The sequence below is a fragment of the Palaemon carinicauda genome, chromosome 20 (assembly GCF_036898095.1).
Source record: "Palaemon carinicauda isolate YSFRI2023 chromosome 20, ASM3689809v2, whole genome shotgun sequence".
NCBI lineage: Eukaryota > Metazoa > Arthropoda > Malacostraca > Decapoda > Palaemonidae > Palaemon > Palaemon carinicauda.
Genome location: NC_090744.1, coordinates 105,888,368 through 105,908,409, shown reverse-complemented (window position 1 = coordinate 105,908,409; position 20,042 = coordinate 105,888,368). Strand labels below are relative to the sequence as shown.

The 20,042-nt window shown below is 45.2% G+C and overlaps 1 long non-coding RNA gene across 1 annotated transcript in view; it reads right to left on the bottom strand.

The window, feature by feature from the left end:
* Positions 1 to 19,640, bottom strand: part of LOC137659575 (uncharacterized) — a 177,090-nt gene extending 157,450 nt beyond the window's left edge. Inside the window, exon 1 of the long non-coding RNA XR_011047586.1 lies at positions 19,495 to 19,640. This is a non-coding gene — a long non-coding RNA (uncharacterized lncRNA). The remainder of the gene's footprint in view (positions 1 to 19,494) is intronic.
* Positions 19,641 to 20,042: the final 402 nt, after the last annotated feature.

Here is a 20,042-nt window from a genome sequence, read left to right as displayed (position 1 = left end):
TCTAACCCTACCTGCAGGTTTTGAGTGTTGGAATCAATCTCGCAGTCATTCATCAAATTGTTTTAAAAAACTAATATTTCTTCTTCGAGTTTCCCCTTGGTAATCATTCCTTCAATTGTCCTAAATACCAATCATGACCAGATTATTTTTTCTCTCCGAAGTAGTGCCCTAGGAGCAATTTCTCCCTTCCTAAATCCCTCAAGTTTAGCTTACTTTTTCCTTAGATATAAATACTCTTAAGTTCTTTATGAATAAGTTTTACAATAAATCCACTCCTAGAACATCCAATTTAAGAAAAAATTTCATTAAAGTTGATTTTAAACTACTATCATGGTGAAACCAATGCTACCCTGGAACTCAAATCTTATTTACACTCCTATTATAAAGCCTTTCAAAAAGAATTTTTTAAATGTTCCAAAATACAACTTTTATTAACTATATAGACTATATACTATAGACTAGAGTACAAAGCAGATAATTTTATCTTTCGTATAAAGAATATGCAAAGCGTAAAACCAGTACACAAGATTTTATCCTTTTAGTAGCAATTTAGTCATTCTTATGTATTGAGAAAGAAATGCCCGTTCATTGGATTGAAAAAATAAACACAAATAAGATCTGGTACTGTGAACAAGCAATCGGAATGTAACACGTGACCAGAATAATTAAAACATTGATAGTTTAGGAAAATGATTAACTAAAAAATTACTGTGACATATTTTACATTAAGTTTTGAGATAAAGTTCACTAACACCTTTGAGAAAAGCTTCTCCCAAAAATCTAAACTTATTTTTAAAAACCTCTATTTTTATTGTGGATATAGCCATTTCAAGATAAGAAAAAATAAAGAGAGAGCGAGAGAGAGAGAGAGAGAGAGAGAGAGAGAGAGAGAGAGAGAGAGAGAGAGAGAGAGAGACTAATTCCTAGTAATACTATCTAAACCTTGAGTGCACTGATTAACTTCCCCAATATTCAAAATTATTCTATTTTGACTTGCCTTGCTTCCCGTTACACAAGATAAATATTAATTGCTCACAAAATATATAAACATATTTAATAAAAAAACAGAATATTTACATAGTATACATTGCTTTTCCTTTAACTGAAATATAGGAAAAATAATTCTAGTACTGGGGCTTTATATGAAGTTTTTAGCCAAGCAGATTATCGGTTATTATTGCAAAAGGGAATGAAATATTAATTTTGAAAATACAATCTAAATCATCAATTTGTATATTTTTACTTTTCTCATATTTTGTAATACTATTACTTTCACACGTGTTCACTGCTAGAATCTGAAAGGTAGAATATGAAAAGATCTTCTACACAATTACAACCACCAAAAGAAAAAAAAAAAAAAGTGACTGAACAGTATGTCAAGATGTATCTAATTAAGACAGCCATGTTTTTTGGTTGCCCAATATTTTATATCTTAAACAAATCTGCTTATACCTTTTTATTTAAAAAAAAGGCCTAGATTCTACAGTATGTATAAGAAAGTTCAATGATAGTTGCTAACAATTAGAAGACAGTCTTGAAAGAGATGAAATAGTATTCATAGATAAAGGTGAAATGACATTCATGAGTTAAAATTAGCTGATTCTATTCACATGCAATTAATGTACTTTAATAAACAGTTTGTAGAATGAATCTGAATAAATTTCTAAGAAGATGATCAATATCAATTTCCCTTTAGTCACACATTTAATAACTTGTTTGCAGTATTACACAATTCTAAAATTGATAAGATCTTCAAGTATGTTAAGCGGTCCAGAGGAAACTGACATTTAATTGAACAGCTAGTTAATGAAAATTGAAAAGATGAATAGAAATTTTCTAAGGAAGAAGTCCTTCTTTATTTACATTTATTGGTTTTGATTTGTTGATAATGTTAAATTTCCTCCTTTTTCAAAACATTTACAATAATATACAGTATAAAACCAATCCATTTAACATTAACTATAATAATTCCTGCAATTATTCTAAGAGGTATATTTGTATTTGCCAACTAGTTTTCAGGAAACTTAACTGAATTATTGTGCTTTTTTATATCAAATAAGGGAACTGAAATATGAATTTAAATTAGAAAGTCAAAAAAGCTCAAAAATGTTGATCTGGACAATTTTCAAGTTAAATTTTGGGTGTTTAGAATTAACTAAAAAAAGTAGCATCACAAGTATTTTTTATCGCAAAAAAAAAAATAAATAAAATAACTATAATTTGCTTCATGTGGACTGACCTTGTAAAGGTTAAGAGGAATAAAATACTTGCTACTAGACTAAGAAAACGGTTAATGGCTTTGACAATTAAATTCACAGCTTCTAGAAATAAAGACATCAAAATTGGATAAACTTGAAATAATCTGGTAACATCCTAATTGAAAAAATGTATATCAACTTATTTACTATAACTAGACTCATTTTTTGCATATTCAGTTAGTGATTGTTACTGAACCTAGGGGATATAAATGGATTGATTGATTTATGAAATTTATGGCCAGAAGCCAAACGCCGGGATATATATGGAGTGACCGTCGTTAACACAATCCCCAAAAATTAGGTCAATTGAGCGTTTCAAGATAACTGTAGTAGACATTTCTCATAGTGCAGAAAGGTTGTGATAATAGACTGGTCGCTTCAGTTGAGGCTACTCGTGCTTCTTTTTAAATAAGACTTTTTTTTCTGTGGTAAATCCTAGATTATTTGCTGTTGATCTTCATCTTGATGTCATTAGGAGATTATAGCTGATCATTTCCTTCTCATTTGATTCTAGACTGAAAAATATAAATATATATTAGCCTTATTCCAATATTTTACTGTGCACTTCAATATGAAACTAATACTTGTAGTAAAGTATATTACATAATAAACAATAAGGAATATAAAATATTGTCAGAAATTAAATATACAGTATAATAGTGGAAAAATGACAAACTAGACATGTCCATAACATTTATGATAGCATATTACAAACAAAGGTATATCTTGTAACGTGGAAAACTATTACCTCTTATATCCTAACAAGGAAATACTTCATGATAATAATCTAATGAAAGACCTATGGTAATCCATTGACAAACAGGAGCTTCCCGAATCCTTCCATTAATCCCTATAATTTTCAAGATATAGTCAATAAACCACAATTCCCTGAATAAAACATTCTACCTTGCACACCAGAGGATATCTGGTCAAACACAGAAACAGCTCATGAAATATTTTTAGAATAATGTATAAAGTATATATAAATTCTGAGCAAAACTGGGATTTAATGATACGGTAAGATTCTGATGTATAATATTGCTTAGTATGCAATAGTAGGCTATAGTATTATACAAATAAATAAATCCGGTTATGTTTTTTACACCTAAAAACAGAAATAAACTACCTGCAACTTCCAAAATTCATTAAGTAAATGTATCATTCTCGTTAATTGAAATGACATACTAAATGTTCATTACATATTGTATGGATCCTCCATAAACTATCTCGAGCTATCCTATATTATTTTATCTAAGCGGATTTCTCATTAATCTTCAATGAATGAGCCAACTTATTCTAACCAGACTCACCACCTTACTTATCTTGAACTATAGAACATATCTTGAACTATAGAACATATCACTCTCTCTAACTCGCTAACCAAGTCTTGATTATTTCATTGGCGAGTTTATTCAATGATGCTGTTTTTAAGTTGCTGTGTATACTTCATCCACGGACTAACCTATCCAACATTATCAAACTGACAACACTTCTAAACACAGAACAACAACATATGATCATGAATATGTCTTTAGACAAGGATTAACCAATATTACATTAAATCAATGAAAAATATACCAAAACTTATCCATCTATTATATAATACTGCCCTTATCCACCATTGACTGTCCTATCTTTCCTCTGTGCCTTGACTGACATTTCATTATCTAATAGAATTACTAATCATACTTTACATCAACTAATAAATTATTGTTTTGACTATTACAGTGTTTACATCAAAGGTTCTTTAGCAAGAGTTGTCATGACTCACAATTCTGAGCTGCCGGTATTCAATGCTCCTTTGTATGAATCTAAGCCACAGGTGATATACTGTACCTATTAATTTAATGACAAACAATAGCTTAGGTTAAGCCATCTCCCCTACAACTTTAAGAACCAATAAGAATATTATAATTGGATCATGACTTTGTCTTGTACTGTATTCCTCTTGATAACTAGGTAATATATCTTCCCCATTTTTCTGTAATGATAACGGGAGGATTGTGAAATAACTATATAAACCCACCAGAAATATAAAGCATTTCATGAAGTACTGTATGTGATATTGCCTGAACATGCATCTTATCTAAATAAATAATGAATTACCAGTATCTAGAATAGGTAAATAAACAGCTGCTGGATTTAATATATCAAATTTAAAGATTAATTTTCAAAGCCTTACTGCTACGGTCGAGTGTTTCCAGTTCAGGCAAAAAATAGTAACACTAAATTCTAAAGTAATAAGTTTCCCAAAAACATTGAGTAGTATAATTTTAGTGTCCATCATGAATCTCTCTGCAGTTATACAGTATTATGGCTTGAAGATCATAAAATCTGGGTAAAGTTTAATTTCTTTGCAGTGCATTATACTCTTCACATAGCTTCCCTTTCTATCACTAAGTAACTTGTCCTTGCACTTTACCCTTTAAGCCCTTCCTTACTTTGCAAAGTGTAGCAACTACAGTATACAGTAATGCATCAGCCTGCAGATAGCCATTCTTTATTTTCCTTTAAAACTTACTGCTTACCATGGATAGGACTTATGAACTAGGCTATATAGCCCAGCACTGGGGCCAGTGAGGTCCTTATTTGCTTAGTGAAACAGCAGTGGGAAAACTTACAGCTAAAGGTTAAAAGAGGGCAGACAGCAAAATGTAAGAAAAAGTGATAACAAAGGTAAGGTAGAAGGTTTTACAGCAAGTGCAGCTAGGAAGAAAGGGAACAGTGGAAAGACTCTTACATAATGCCTTTAGTACCCTTTGGAGCTGCTCATCATGGCAATGATTTTATACTTCACTGGCTTGGAAACTATCACACAACTCATAAGCGTTAGAATACGACAGAGTTTAGTACAACTGTGTAGACATAGGGTTTCAACTCTGACTTGGTAATGTCTGGAGACCATGGGGCTAAGATTGACATTGCATAACTTATTTGTGGTAGATTCCTGCCTTTCGTTTTCATATTTCTGACATCTTTGCTGCTCATTATATGGTAACTATGACTGCCCATTGGCCACTGCTTAGTCAAATGGACAAACCCTAACAAAACTTTGTTTCAATTAAATTTTAAACCATTTCCACTACACTCAACAAGTAGCTCGTCGTACCTTATTACAATAGAAGTCAAGTCTTGATGAGCCGAATCTACTGTAATTTGAAAACATGCAAATTCTAATTTCATTCAAGCTCAACTAAATCTATTACTTGGATAGTGCCATAGCCTCCGTTCCATGGTCTTCGACTGTCTACTGGTAGAATTCCCTTGCCTGAGGTTACACTGGGGCACACTATTCTATCTTATTTCTCTTCTTATTTTTCTAAGTTCTTGTAGTTTATATATGAAAGATCTAATTTAATGTTTTTACTGTTCTTAAAAAGTTTCCTTCAATTGTTCATTATTTCTCTTATAGTGTCTTTATTTCTTTATTTCCTTTTCTCACTGGGCTATTTTTCCCTTTTGGAACCCTAGAGATTATTGCATCTTGCTTTTTCAGGTAAGGTTGTAGCCTAGCTTGTAATAATAATAAAAAAAATAATAATTATAACCTGAATTCATTCAAGTGATTAAAAATCCTAATGCATATGGGAGCAAACCAGTCCTACTTTAATCTGCTGAATAGGAAATATATTCCATTCAAATGGCAATCTGTTCCTTTCCTAACATCACAAACCTTGAAAGTAATTTGTGTTTTTCCTGAGCAAATTGAATTCCTTCAATATGGGTATGATTTCAGCATGACAGAAACATGAAAAATTCGTAGATAATTTGTATTTTTCCTAACTATACAAACCTTAGCTATTTAATATGGGTTATTTCTTCGGTGGAGCTGAATGACGAGCCATTAGAGTTTTAACGAGGGTTTACTACCCCATCGCTAGTTAGCGGGGGGTAGGGAGGGGTAGCTTGCTAACCCCCCCCCCCCCCCCCCCAACCCCCCCACCCCACACACACACACACACCGGTGAATACTTCACTTTGCTTAGAGGTAGGACTTCACGGGGGACAGGGCTGGCGGGCAAGTTTGATTAAATAGCTAAGGTTTGTATAGTTAGGAAAAATAAAAATTATCTACGAATTTGTCATTTGTTCCGTAACTGAAATACGAACCACACTACAGTATTTAATATGGGTGACTCACCCTATAGGAAGGGTGGTAAGTCCCTGCCATACTGGCTTTGGCTTTGCCCGGGGACTCCATATTTGAGTGTGTAAGTACTCAGGCAATAAGTAGTCCCTGCACCTCGCTAGCATTTCTGTGCAACTGCTGCAGCCTACATAAGCTGTGTGTGAAGGTGAGAAGAGTGACTCGTCCTAGGAAGTTGACCTGGAGTTCTTCAGATGGAATTCTAGGCTAGGACTCTCCCAATACCTCCTCGTCAGGGTATGGGGATGTGACAGTATTAACCTTAATACTAGGAACACAAGGAAGCATGGTTTATCTGCAGTGGTTTGAGGTCAGCTGTGCAGAGAACCCAGGATGCTGCTTTCTCCAAGGGAGGAGAGGATGAAGAAAAGAATAAGGGCTAGGCAAACCTTTTCATTCATGCAAACTAAAACTGGGTAACAATGCCCTCAACCTTCTGCTACCTGACCATTAAGGACCCTGGGGTTAGACCAACTGTTGTGCAGCCACCACAGGGCAGATAGAGAACGTATCGAGTCTCCTGTGTGTCACGTCTTGCAGGTAGTGGGCTGTGAAGGTCGTCTGATGCTTCCACACCCCAGCTTGCAGGATCTGCATCACTGAATAGTTCCTCTTGAAGGCCAGGGACATAGCTATGCCCCTGACATCATTTTCTCTAGGGCGACGTGACGGAGGAGGGTCAGGATTCAAGGCTAGGTGTATTACCTTGCGAATCCAGGCTGAGATGGTATTCCTATTGACCCTCCTCTTCGTTTTCCCAGTGCTCACAAACAAGGCTTGCACTTGGGGACGAACTGCAGCTGTTCTTTTAAGATACAACCTTAGACTCCTTACTGGGCACAGTAGGAGATGGTCTGGGTCATCTGTTACAGAACGAAGACTCGAAACCTGGAAAGAGTCGCTTCCAGATTCTGAGTCTTGGCAACAAACTCAGGGACGAACCTGAACGTTACCTACCCCCATCCCCTTGAATGGGCGATGTCGTATGAGAGACCATGAAGTTCGCCGACTCGTTTGTCCGAAGCCAAAGCTAGCAGGAACACCGTCTTCCAAGTAAGGTGGCGATCTGAAGCCTGGCGTAATGGTTCGTAAGGAGGTCTCTTCAGAGATCTGAGAACTCGAACCACGTTCCATGGAGGAGGTCTCACTTCCGACTGAGGGCAGGTAAGTTCATAACTCCGTATGAGTAAAGAAAGTTCCAGCGAGGAAGAAATGTCCACTCCTTTGAGCCTGAAGGCTAGACTTAAGGCTGAGCGATAGCCTTTCACTGCCGAGACTGAAAGGCACATTTCTTCCTGCAAATACACGAAAAACTCCGCTATTGCTGGAATAGTGGCATTGAGTGGAGAGATAACCCTTCCACGACACCAACCACAGAAAACTTGCCACTTCGCCTGGTAGACCCCTGCGGATGACCTGCACAGGTGTCCAGACATCCTATTCGCAACTTGTTGCGAAAAGCCTCTCTCAGTGAGGAGGTGCTGGATAGTTTCCAGGCGTGAAGTCGAAGCGAAGCTACGGCTTTGTGGAAGATGTTGGCGTGTGGTTGTTTGAGTAGCTCGTGACGTAGAGGGAGTTCTCTCGGGGGCTTCGTAAGGAGTTGCTGGAGGTCCAGAAACCACTCTGTGGAGCAATCAGGGTCATCGATAGATTGACCGATATTCTGGTCTTGTTGAGCACCCTCCTCATGAGACAGAACGGGGAAAAGGCGTAAATGTCGATGTTGTCCCACCGTTGTTGGAAAGCATCTTGCCAGAGAGCCTTGGGGTCCGGGACTGGGGAGCAGTACAGCGGGAGCTTGAAGTTCAGCGCTGTAGCAAACAGATCCACAGTCGGGGAACCCCACAAAGTCAGGACTTTGTTGGCTACTTGAGGATCCAAAGACCATTCGGTACTCACTATCTGCGTCGCTTTGCTCAGACTGTCGGCGAGCACATTCCTCTTGCCTGGAATGAAGCGAGCTGAAAGTGTGACCGAGTGGACTTCGGACCATCTCCGTATCTCTACTGCAAGATGGGATAGCTGTTCCGAGAAGGTACCTCCCTGCTTATTGATATAAGCCACTCCTGTGGTGTTGTCGCTCATCACCACAACAGAGTGGCCCGCCAGGACCTGATGGAACTTCTGAAGTGCCAGGGATACGGCCTTCATTTCTAGCAGGTTTATGTGGAGGTACCTTTCTGATTCTGACCACAGGCCTGAGGTCCTGTGGTTCAGAACGTGGGCCCCCCACCCTATCTTTGATGCGTCCGAAAACAGCATCAAATCCGGGGGAAGGACGAGAAGATCCACTCCCTTTCGTAGGTTCTCGTCTGCTAACCACCACTGAAGGTCCGTCTGTTCCGCGGGACCCATAGGGATCAGAGAGTCCGGTGAATCGTGTCCTTGATTCCACTGAGACTTGAGTCTCCACTGGAGAGATCTCATTCTGAGGCGACCATTGGAAACCAGACGGGCCAAAGAAGAGAGGTGGCCGAGGAGACGTAACCACGTTTGGGCTGGAAGCTCTTCTCGTTTGAGGAAAGGCCTTGCGACTTTCCTCAGCCTTGCTATCCTGTTGTCTGATGGGAAGGCTTTGTGGAGATTGGTGTGTATGATCATGCCTAGGTATACCAGTTTCTGAGAGGGCTGCAGAGAGGACTTCTCGAGATTTACCATGATCCCTAGATCTTGGCAAAGTTCGAGAAGCCTGTCTCGGTGGCGAAGAAGGGTTGCCTCCGAGTCTGCTAGGATCAGCCAGTCATCCAGGTAACGGAGGAGACGGATACCGATCCTGTGAGCCCACGATGATATCAGGGTGAACACTGGTGAACACCTGAGGAGCTGTGGAGAGACCGAAGCACAGCACCTTGAACAGGTAGATCTTGTTGTCTAGGCAAAATCTCAAGTACTTTGTGACGGTGCCGAGAGAGGGTTGTGAACTCAAAGGCAGGAAGCAATCAACTGAGTTATATTAATATAGAACACTCTCCTTTATATACAAAACCTCAAGGCAACAGGACATAACAAGTTAACAAGACAGACAATGTTACAGAGGAAAACAGCAGACATGAATTTTCATGTTCGTTTAGTGCGAGGGAAGAGCGAAGATACAAGCATAATATATGCAAAAGGAATTATGTACAATTGTGTGACACACGGTTGGTACATGGCTCCCCCCCCCCTAAAAATGACATACTGTACATGTTAAATAGGGCGCCCTGATCTAGAGAGGCCAACTGTAGGCGGGTCATCTGACAGAAGATAAGCAGGTTTTAGACGATCAATGGAGACCCAGTCTTCTTTGCCCCGAATGTTTAGGAGGAATGCTTTCAGACTGCGTCGGATCACAAGGAAAGGGCCCGTGTAAGGGGGCGTTAGTGGTGGCTTGCTGGTGTCGTTGCGCAGGAAGACGTGCGTTGCAGAGTGCAAGTCCGTTGGTATGTGATGCTTCGCTGGGGGCTTGTAAGTCTGGCGGCACGGAGTAAATTTTCCCACGACGTGACGTATGCGCTGGAGATCGTCGGAGGAGGTTGTAGAAGGAAAAAATTCGGCAAGGACGACCTACGGGTCGCCAAACACCATTTCAGCTGCCGAGACGTCGAGGGCGTCTTTAGGAGTGGTCCTTAGTCCAAGGAGGACCCAGGGAAACTGAGTAAACCAGTTGCAATCCTTGCAGCGGGACATCAAATCTGCTTTGAGGGTGCGATGAAAACGTTCAACCATTCCATTGGCAGCGGGGTTGTAGGCCGTTGTCTGATGTAGGGTGATGCCCAGGAGATTCGCTAATGACGTCCACAATTGAGAGATGAAAGTGGTTCCCCTGTCAGAAGTAATATGCTCAGGGATACCGAATCTTGAAATCCATCCAGAGAGTAAGGCAGATGTACATGAGGCGGGGAAAGCTTCAGGCCAACGAGTGGAGCGGTCGATGACGATAAACAGGTAACGATGTCGTTGTGATGTGGATAGGGGGCCTACAACGTCGACGTGAATGTGTGCGAAACGACGCTGAGGTTGAGGAAAGGTGCCCACTCCTGAATCCGTGTGTCGATGTACTTTGGAAGTCTGGCAAGAAGTACAGGCGCGGACCCAATCCTTAGCATCCTTAGAAATGCCGTGCCAAATGAACTTTGCCTTCAGCAGCTGTGCAGTAGAACGGCACGAGGGATGTGAAAGGCCGTGAATGAAATCAAACACCTGTCGGCGCATGGGAGCAGGAATCCAAGGTCGCGGTCTACCACTACTGACGTCACAGAGGAGGGTGGTGTTGGAGTCTTCGAGGGGAAAGTCTTCCCAACGGAGGGACGTGCAGGATGTCCTACAAGCTTGATACTCTGGATCCTGTCGTTGGGCTTCAGCCAGGGCGTTGTAATCCAATCTCAGTTGAACGGCAGCCAACGTATTTCTTGACAGGGCATCGGCAACGGGATTCATTTTCCCAGGGACGTATTGGAGGGTGCAATTGTATTCAGCCACGGCGGAGAGATGTCGGCGTTGATGGGCGGACCAGGCGTCAGACTGTCGAGTGAAGGCGTGCACTAGTGGCATGTGGTCTGTGCGAATGACGAAGGGCGTACCTTCTAAGAAATGGCGAAAGTGACGGTCAGCCAAGTGCACCGCCAGCAATTCTCGATCGAAGGTAGAATAACCCGATTCTGTCTTGGACAGTTTTCTGCTGAAGAAGGCCAATGGGCGGGGCGAGCCTTTGTCCACCTGCTCGAGTACTTCACCAATAGCGACGTCGCTGGCATCGGTGGAGAGAAGGAGAGGGGCGTGTGGGATAGGAAAAGTGAGAGCCGCAGCAGTTGATAGGGCCTTCTTTGCATTGCACAAGGCTGCTTCTTGAAGGGGACCCCACTTCAGGTCCTTTGGCTTGCCCTTGAGGGAGGCGTAAAGGGGAGCAATAGTGGCGGCAATGGCTGGCAGAAAACGGTGATAATAGTTGATCATGCCCAAGAATTCCTGCAGAGCTTTGACAGTCGAGGGCGCGGGGAAGTTCTGAACGGCTGCTACCTTCTCAGGGAGGGGATGGACTCCTTCAGGAGTGATACGACACTTCGTTGGCGCCAAAGGTACACTTGTCGTACCGGACTACAAGGCCGTTTTGTTGCAGGCGGTCGAGCACGATGCGCAGGTGACGGAGGTGTTCCTTTTTTGAGGAGGAGAACATAAGTATGTCGTCCACATAACATACACAGAAAGGGAGGTCCCCTAAGATGCCATCCATGAGACGTTGAAACGTTGCCCCAGCATTACGAAGGCCAAAACAGGAGTAATTGAAGATGTATGTACCAAACGGAGTGGTGATGGCGGTCTTGGGGATGTCTTCTGGGTTCATAGGCACCTGATAATACCCCTTCAGGAGGTCGAGCGTAGAGAAAACCTTCGCTTTGTGCAGGTAGGAGGTCACGTCGGCAATGTTTGGGAGTGGGTAGTGATCCGGTTCTGTTTGCATGTTGAGGAGCCTGTAATCCCCGCACGGACGGAGGGAGCCGTCTTTCTTCAGAACGATGTGTAAGGGTGACGACCATGGGCTGGAGGCCTTTTGGCAAAGGCCCATTTCCTCCATTTCGGCGAACGTCTGTTTGGTGGCTGCCAATCGTTCCGGTGTCAGACGTCTGAATTTTGCGAAGACTGGGGGTCCCGTCGTCTTGATATGGTGATAAATACCGTGCTTGGCAGGAACCGTGGGCGTTTGGCGAAGTTCTGGACGGAAAACTTCCGGGTACGACGTGAGGAGGTAGGTGTAGGCATCCGTGGGTGCGCTGATGTGGAGAGCGAGGTTAGAGGGGGCGGGTTGAAGAGGTGTCGAAAAGTACGAGTCTGCGTTGACCAATCGTCGGTGGGCGACATCGACCAGAAGGTGGAAATGAGAGAGTAAATCCGCACCGAGGATTGGCATTGTGACGTCAGCAACGAGAAACCTCCAATTGAATTTACCGTTTCCGAACGATAATGTGAGGTTCTCGTAACCGTAGGTGGGTATCGCAGATCCGTTGGCAGCTACCAAGCGGACGTCGGCAGATGTAGACAGACTACGTCGTGCCTTGAAGAGTTTCCTTGGCAAAAGAGAACGACAAGCACCCGTGTCTACCAAAAATCGCACGCCCTTTCCTGCATCCTGTAAAAAGAAAAGATTAGAAACACGGGAGGCCACCGCCACAAGCGATGGCCTACTTACACGTTTTTTGGCCACTGACAATCCTTGGCACATTTCTTCGCGGTTGCCCCGAATCTGAAGTGGTAGTAGCAAAACTGCGGCGGATGGGAGGTAGTAAGTGGCTGTAGAAGTCGTTCGTTGGGGCGCGAGCGATTGGTGGGTGGTGGGCGGCGTTGTCGCCGCTTCGGCACGTCACGGGGTAGGCGTGTATGTCCTACGGCATTCATGTCAGCTTCGGTTGACGTTGAATAGGTGTCCTCGTCGTCAGGGGTGGAGGCGTTGATGGAGGTCTTGAAGTGGCTGTCCATAAGGGCGTCGGCTTTGGTCATCAAGTCCTTTATGGGTAAACTATCGACATCGGGTATGGCAGCGCGTACAGGTTCGGGTAAACGGCGTATCCAAAGGGCACGAAGTAGGTTCACCTCACGAGGAGAGCCGTCTGCGGCAGGTTGAAGGCGAGCGATACTGGTCATTTCCCTGAGGGCAAGCGAAGCCCTTTGGTCCCCCAACGGTTGTTGCGAGAGCTGAAAAAGCTTTGCTATACGGGCGGCTGGCGACGGCGAGTACTGCTGCAGAAGGTATGTTTTGAGGGCGTCATACGCTATTGGGGTGTCTCCTTGTTCACAAAGCCAGTCGGATATTTCTGGGAAGGTGTCCTCGGGTATCGCCGCGAGAACATAATCCGCTTTGGTGGTCGAGCGAGTCACGCCCCTGATACGAAACTGGACTTCTGCGCGCTGAAACCAAGCAAACGCCTCTCCGCTGGCAAACGATGAAAGTTTGAATGGAGGCAGCTCCAACTGCCGTAGAGTCCGCCATAGTACGAACGATGAAGGGGCGAGGGGGTGGAAGGCGGTGGGAGCGAGTCGACTTCCGGGGTCACCAATGTGACGGTGCCGACAGAGGGTTGTGAACTCAAAGGCAGGAAGCAATCAACTGAGTTATATTATTATAGAACACTTTCCTTTATATACAAAACCTTAAGGCAACAGGACATAACAAGTTAACAAGACAGACAATGTTACAGAGGAAAACAGCAGACATGAATTTTCATGTTCGTTTAGTGCGAGGGAAGAGCGAAGATACAAGCATAATATATGCAAAAGGAATTATGTACAATTGTGTGACACACGGTTGGTACAACTTCCTGGAAGACGGATGGAATGGGATCTGGAAGTACTCGTCCTTCAGGTCCAGTGTACACATGAAGTCTTGCGGTCTCACTGCAAGTCTGACCGTGTCTGCCGTCTCCATGCTGAACGGAGTCTGTTTGACAAACCCGTTCAGGGTCGAGAGGTCGATGACTGGTCTCCAGCCTCCAGATGCCTTCTTTACAAGAAAGTCGACTGTAGAAGCCTGGGGACCCGTCTGCCACCTCTTGAAGAGCGTCCTTCTCCAACATGGTCTCGACTTCTGCCCGGAGGGCTTGCCCCCTTACCGATCCCATGGTAAGGGAGTTCAATGACACTGGCCTCACTGTCAGGGGAGGTAGATAGGATGTGAACGGGACGCGATAACCCTGAGCGATCACGGAAATCGTCCAGGTATCTGCCCTGAGTTGCTGCCACCTTGTCGCGCAACTTTGTAGGCATCCCGCCACTGATGGACATGCAGGGGGACTGCCAATCCTAGCGTTTATGGCCTCGGCCGCTCCCTCTAGGATTTTTACCTGCCCTGGAGGACTTCCTGCCCTTCCTGTCCTTGACGGGAAAGGGCTTTTTCACCTTTGGCTTTGCTGCTGTCGTCTCTTTTTTTGTATTCTTAGCTGGATGGGGCTGTTGAGTTGCTGGATGTTTGTAGGGCCTCAATGTCAGGGCCCTATGGAGGAGGAAGTCCTGGTTGGACTTACTCCACCTCTCAGCGGCTAGCTCCACGTCCTTAGGCTCGAACAGACTCTTACCGAGGACGGAAGTGTGTCTGAGCCTGCTAACGTCAGAACTGGGGACTTTCTGGTGGAACCTCTAAGCAACTGCGTCTCGACGTTTCAGGATCGTATTGGCCCACAAGCTCAAGACTTGGTGGGCCAGAAACTTGATGGTCCGTGTGCCACAGAGTAAGAATGTCTCCAGTGCCTTCCTGGTGCTTTCTTTGGACAGGTCCTCAGACCACACCAGGATGCCCAGAGACCCCAGCCAGATGTCAAGCCACGAAGTTGCCTGCATGGCACACTTCACCACCTTCTCCTGGCTTAGGATCTCAGTAGCAGAATACGAAACCTGCCGGTTGGAAAGTCTCTCTAGAGGGACTCCCCCAGTAAGTTCTTCCACAGAATGGTGAATGGAAAGACTCAAACAAGTCTCCTCTAAGATCTCAAAATACCTCCTCTGGTGGACTCGAGGAGGAGGGAGGAGCTTGTTACCTGCGCTGGATCTGTTGGAGGAGGCAAGCTCGGAGAGCTGGCCTTCGACCTTGTCTCTGGCACTCTTCATCCCTTGTGACCAGGGCAAGGCTGCACTGGCCCTAGAGGGCTTCTGGGTGCCGTAGATTCGGTCCAAGACCGTGTACTTACCCTCACGAGGAGGAATCTCAGGGTCCGGAAACCCGTTGAAATTTCTCATGAGGGTCAGAACTTGCCAGAACGCACGTTCCGACTCTTGAGGCTCTCCTCCCGAAGGACTAGCAGCAAAGTCTCCCGTCCCCAGTGGCTCTTCCTGGGGGGACACGTGGACATTCTCCGAAGGTCTAGCTGGTTCCTGTCTGATCCTTGCAGAAGACTTGGGCAAAGTCTTCGAGTCCTTCGGCTCCCTCCTGGGAGGGATACAGGACTCTAGCAACGATGGATACAGGCTCTTCTCTAACCCCGTGTGAGAAGACTCCTCAGGGAGAGGCGGAGTTTCCCCCATTGGTGCGATGGGGGAACGGACCGGCTCGTCCGACTCCCCTGAGGATGGGAAATCCTCGTCCGTAGGGAAGGGAGAGAAAGTGGGGGGGGGGAGAGGGAGCCTTGCGCAAGGATTTCCGAGGAGACAGCTTAGCCCTCGGAGAAGTCACCATGGAGGGGACTCCTCTCATCCTCTTCAGGGGAGACGAGGTAGCCACTGCTTTGTGACCTAGTTCAGAGAACACAGGCTTAAAAGCCTGCATGAGAGCTCTGACTATGGTACCAAACCAGGGTTGTTAGCTGACAGTCGCGCTGTCAGACACAACCTCTGGAGGGAAGGGGATCGATCGATCGATCCCTAGGAGGAGTCGACAAACGAGGGTTCACCTGAAACGGAGCTGAAAGAGTGTCCTTAGACCTGTCCGGGAACCTCCACTCCTCCGGCGAGCGCGGTGTTCTGCGCTTGCGAGGGGGGGGGGAACGAGAAGATGATCTGTCTGCCTGAAGCCCCATGAAGTCGCGTGCGGGATCGCGCTGGCGATCGCGGCGTAAATCGCGCTGGTGGTCGCGCGATGAGCCCTGCCCTGGATCGCGCGCGAAAGGACCGTGCGAGAAAGGAAATTCGCGCGTGCGCGCGTGACCGCGCATAGGTGATGGCGAGGGCGTGCGGCACGCAGGAGCTAGAACGTGGGGCGGGGTTGAAGGCTGGATAGGAGCTGGAGCCTGTGCAACCTTCTGCTCGCGCGGGCGAGCAAAAACCTGCTGATGATCCTGTGCGGGCGAAACTATTGGGCGCGTGTGCGCAGGAGAAATATTCCTAGCGCATGGGCGTGGAGCGCGCGTGTCAGGAAGCACGGGGCGAGGGCGCGATTGCGCAGCCTCATGAGAGTGCAAAGGTAAGCTTGCATGGTGGCGCGCAGGTGGTGCAGGAACTGGCCTCTGAGGAGAACGAGGGCGCGCTGGGGGCACAAGAGATTGTGGGCGCGCATGACGCGCATCAGGATGCGGGCATAAGGGCGTGTGCTGCTGTGATGGGCACGCAGTGCACGCAACAGGATTCGGGCGCGCTGAAGAGCGCTGACGAATAGGAGCGCGCTTGAGCGCTGTAGCAGGAACTGCAGGAGGGCACTGGCACGCAGGAGAGCGCTAGCGCGCAGGAGAGCGCTAGCGCGCAGGAGAGCGCGTGTGCACAGGAGAGCGCTGGCGCGCTATAACAGGAACTGCAGGAGGGCGCGCAGGAGATCGTGGGCGCGCAGAGGGACCCTGGCGCGTAAGAACAGGAGCAGGAGCGCGCACGCGTACAAGAGAGTGCAGTGGCACTAAGTCAGGAACAGCAGCAAGACGGCGCGCAGGGGGTGCCTGGCGCTTAAGGGACTGAGGCACAGTTTTGCACTCAAGTCCCTTGTTCCCCGAAGGGACCGGTGCCTGTACAATGACAGGATCAGCATCCTTGAAGGGTGATGGCAGGACAGCAGGTCTGGAGGGTGACAGGTCAGGGAGTCCCGATGGACGACCTTCCACCGAAGGAGATCGCGAACGATCTTCGGAGAGGTCTAAGGGGGCAGCTGGCAGGATCGGTGAACGATGAGTCTCCTCCGCAGAGGACTGTGGGGCCGATGAGCCGAAAAGGCGCCTCCTAACTCCCTTGTGAGGAGAAGGAAGTCCTCTACGGCGAAGGGGAGGACGAACCTTCTGCTTTATACGCCCTCTAGGGGCCGTGGGATCAGCAAGCTGACCTTCGTATGGCCTCCGCAGAGGAGTCTCTGTAAGTGAACTCCCCCGCAGGGGAGAGTCACCAGCAGGAGAGACTGTGGGACTAAGTTCCACCCTAGAAAGATGTTCAGAGGGGGAATCAGAGCCTTCAGCTACCTCAGCAACAGGAGGAGCAGTTTGATCCGACACACCGGAGGCCTCCGTTGTAACAACGTCGACGATAGACAGAGGATCTACGTCTGCTATCGCCGGCGATTGTTTAACAGCTGCTCCCAGCTTGATCATATTAAACAGGGCTTCCTTGGAAGGCAAACCCTGAAGCCCCAAGGAAGACCAAAGCTGTAACAAATAACAATTAGGCACAGGGAAATCAATATCCTCCTCCGAGGGAGGAGGGGCAGCTGCCTCGCTATGGGAGGCAACTACCTCTCCCGCACCCCGGGATCGGTTAACAGAACAACGGTCTACACTCCCCTTCGACGGCCTCTTGGAAGAGACCGATCGAGTGGGAGCTTCGGAGGAGGTTTGGGCTACAGAAGAAGAGGCCTTGGGATTTTCTCTCTTCAAAGAAGCCTTTGGAGGAGAAATATTACTTTTGGACCTCTTCTTCCAGCGCCGGGCAAACCTCTTCCACTGGGAGGGAGACCACTTCCTACACTCACCGCATACATTACCCTTTTCACACCGTTGGCCCTTACAATGAGGACACAAGGTGTGAGGATCTGTGCCTACCGCCGACATAAAGGTCCCATCAGGGCGGTCAGGTAAACCAGGACACGTACGCATATTAATAGAGGCCAACTTCACACACTGTAGAAAGAAAAAGCAAAACAGATTAATGGCAGTCAAAGCGAGGGTGAGAGCAGACACATCTGTTCATCACCCGAGCCAAAAGCAAAGTGAAGTATTCACCAGTGTGTGTGAGGGGGGGCGGGAGGGTAGCAAGCTACCCCTCCCTACCCCCTGCTAACTAGCGGTGGGGTAGTAAACCCTTGATAAAACTCTAATGGCTCATCATTCAGCTCCGCCGAAGTAATAACCCATATCAAATAGCGTGGTTTATATTTCAGTTACGGAACAATTGGCTGTAAAAATTTATAATGAGATGTCAGTAGTTACTAATGGGTGATGAAGAAGCACACCGAGAGGTCACTTTGACCTTCACCAAAGGCATGCAGGGTGTTTGAGGCTTGAAGTAAAATTTGCGGGACTCGTGTTTAGTCAAGAGAAATACAAATTATTTTAAAAATCTGCCATTTGTTCCCACACATATACAAATTCTTGTCATTTAATATGAGATTCATCATTAGGGGGTGAGAAAGCCTATAGCCCTAATGGGTGGTTAAAATCTCGACATGTCAAGACACTTAGACCTTAGGGGGGTCCAGGGTTGAGAGAAATAGATTCTTAAAGGTTAAACTAAGTTACTGTCTATGGACTGATGGTCACACAAGATCCTATATCCTTGTAAAGGATATGCTGTCATGTAGGGCCAATATAAAGTAACTATGTACCTGAAAACTTCCTCAATTTCATGGATGACCCTGAAAGTGAATGGTTCTGCTTTACATTCTTTTCCTTCTTAGTGAACACCAATAAATACACCTGACCACCAATCCTTACACTCGTAAGGAAGACTGCGAACAGTCATTCCCCATGCCAGACATGCACAAAGAATGGAGATCCACATGGCTCCTGGTCGTGAAGGTTCTGCACATATGTCTAGTAACCCTAGATCAGGATCCTATGCCCACACGTCTCTTCATCACAAACGCATTTTTTCTCTATAAAGAGAAAGAAAAAGAGTTAAACCGTCAAGATAGGGAGACGCGGAGCGTATGTATTTATGTACAGCCAAGCGGCCGTAATCAAACCAACTTCTTGGTGTGCTGGCAAAGGGGTGGAGTTCTCCACCACATGCCAGTAACTACCAACACCTCTTTATAAATCTCATCAGCCGAGTTCCAGTCAAGCTGAAAATATACTCCTCTTAAAGGAGGAGGGTTTGTATTTGTGTAGGAACTTACACTGAAAATCCATCACTATCCTAATTTTTCGGAAATTAAATAACATCTTAATACATAAGTAGTTCAATACTACTTTAGTCTTCTAACAACATTCTTTAAAACCTTCAACCCCCTTCAGTGTGTGAAATTTAGAAACGGTCAAATCAATAATTGTCAATGCAGCATAGAGACAATCCTACTGTAATTTATAAACGAGTGAATGTTGCCTTGCAAAACTAATTGTCAGATAATTAAATAAAATCTTATTTGCCCTAATGCAATCCATTGGTAATCAATAATCATCATAACCCATAAAAGGCCTGATCCAATTTAAAAGTCAATTTGACCTTAATCTAGAAACGCAGTAACATTTTTCTATAACAAACAATACTCTTTAATAACCTCACCTTTAAAATTCCGGTCACTGCATCTAGCTGGATTTTTATAGATTCTACACCTCAATTTTCTGTCTTCTCTCGTTCATTGCTTAAGATGTGCGTTCTCCTTGAAGAGCAGAAAATTTATAAACCTTTAATTTTCAGTCTCCCATTGGTCACTGCTCAAGATGCACCTGAAAAAAAAAGAAGAGGGAAAATATATTTAAAATTCACCCACAATTTTGTATATTTATAAAACAAAACGAGCATAACTTTGATTAATAAATACACAAAAGGACCCTTCAAAATCTAATGCTTCCTATTCATTGGTATTAATGTATAAACTATCATGTGCTTACAGTTTAATCATATCTGAAATTACCTATCAACAAAAAATAAACAATGAACAACACCAATAAATAATCCTATACTTCTTATCATTAGTAACTTTACAGATATGGAATACTGTGAAGCACAGCTGAGAGAGAAGACCCAGGCCAAGTCGTTCCTCTCCAATAGCTAGCAGATCAGGATATCGCTAGGATTAGGTAAAACACCAAGTATCCCTCAAAATCTAG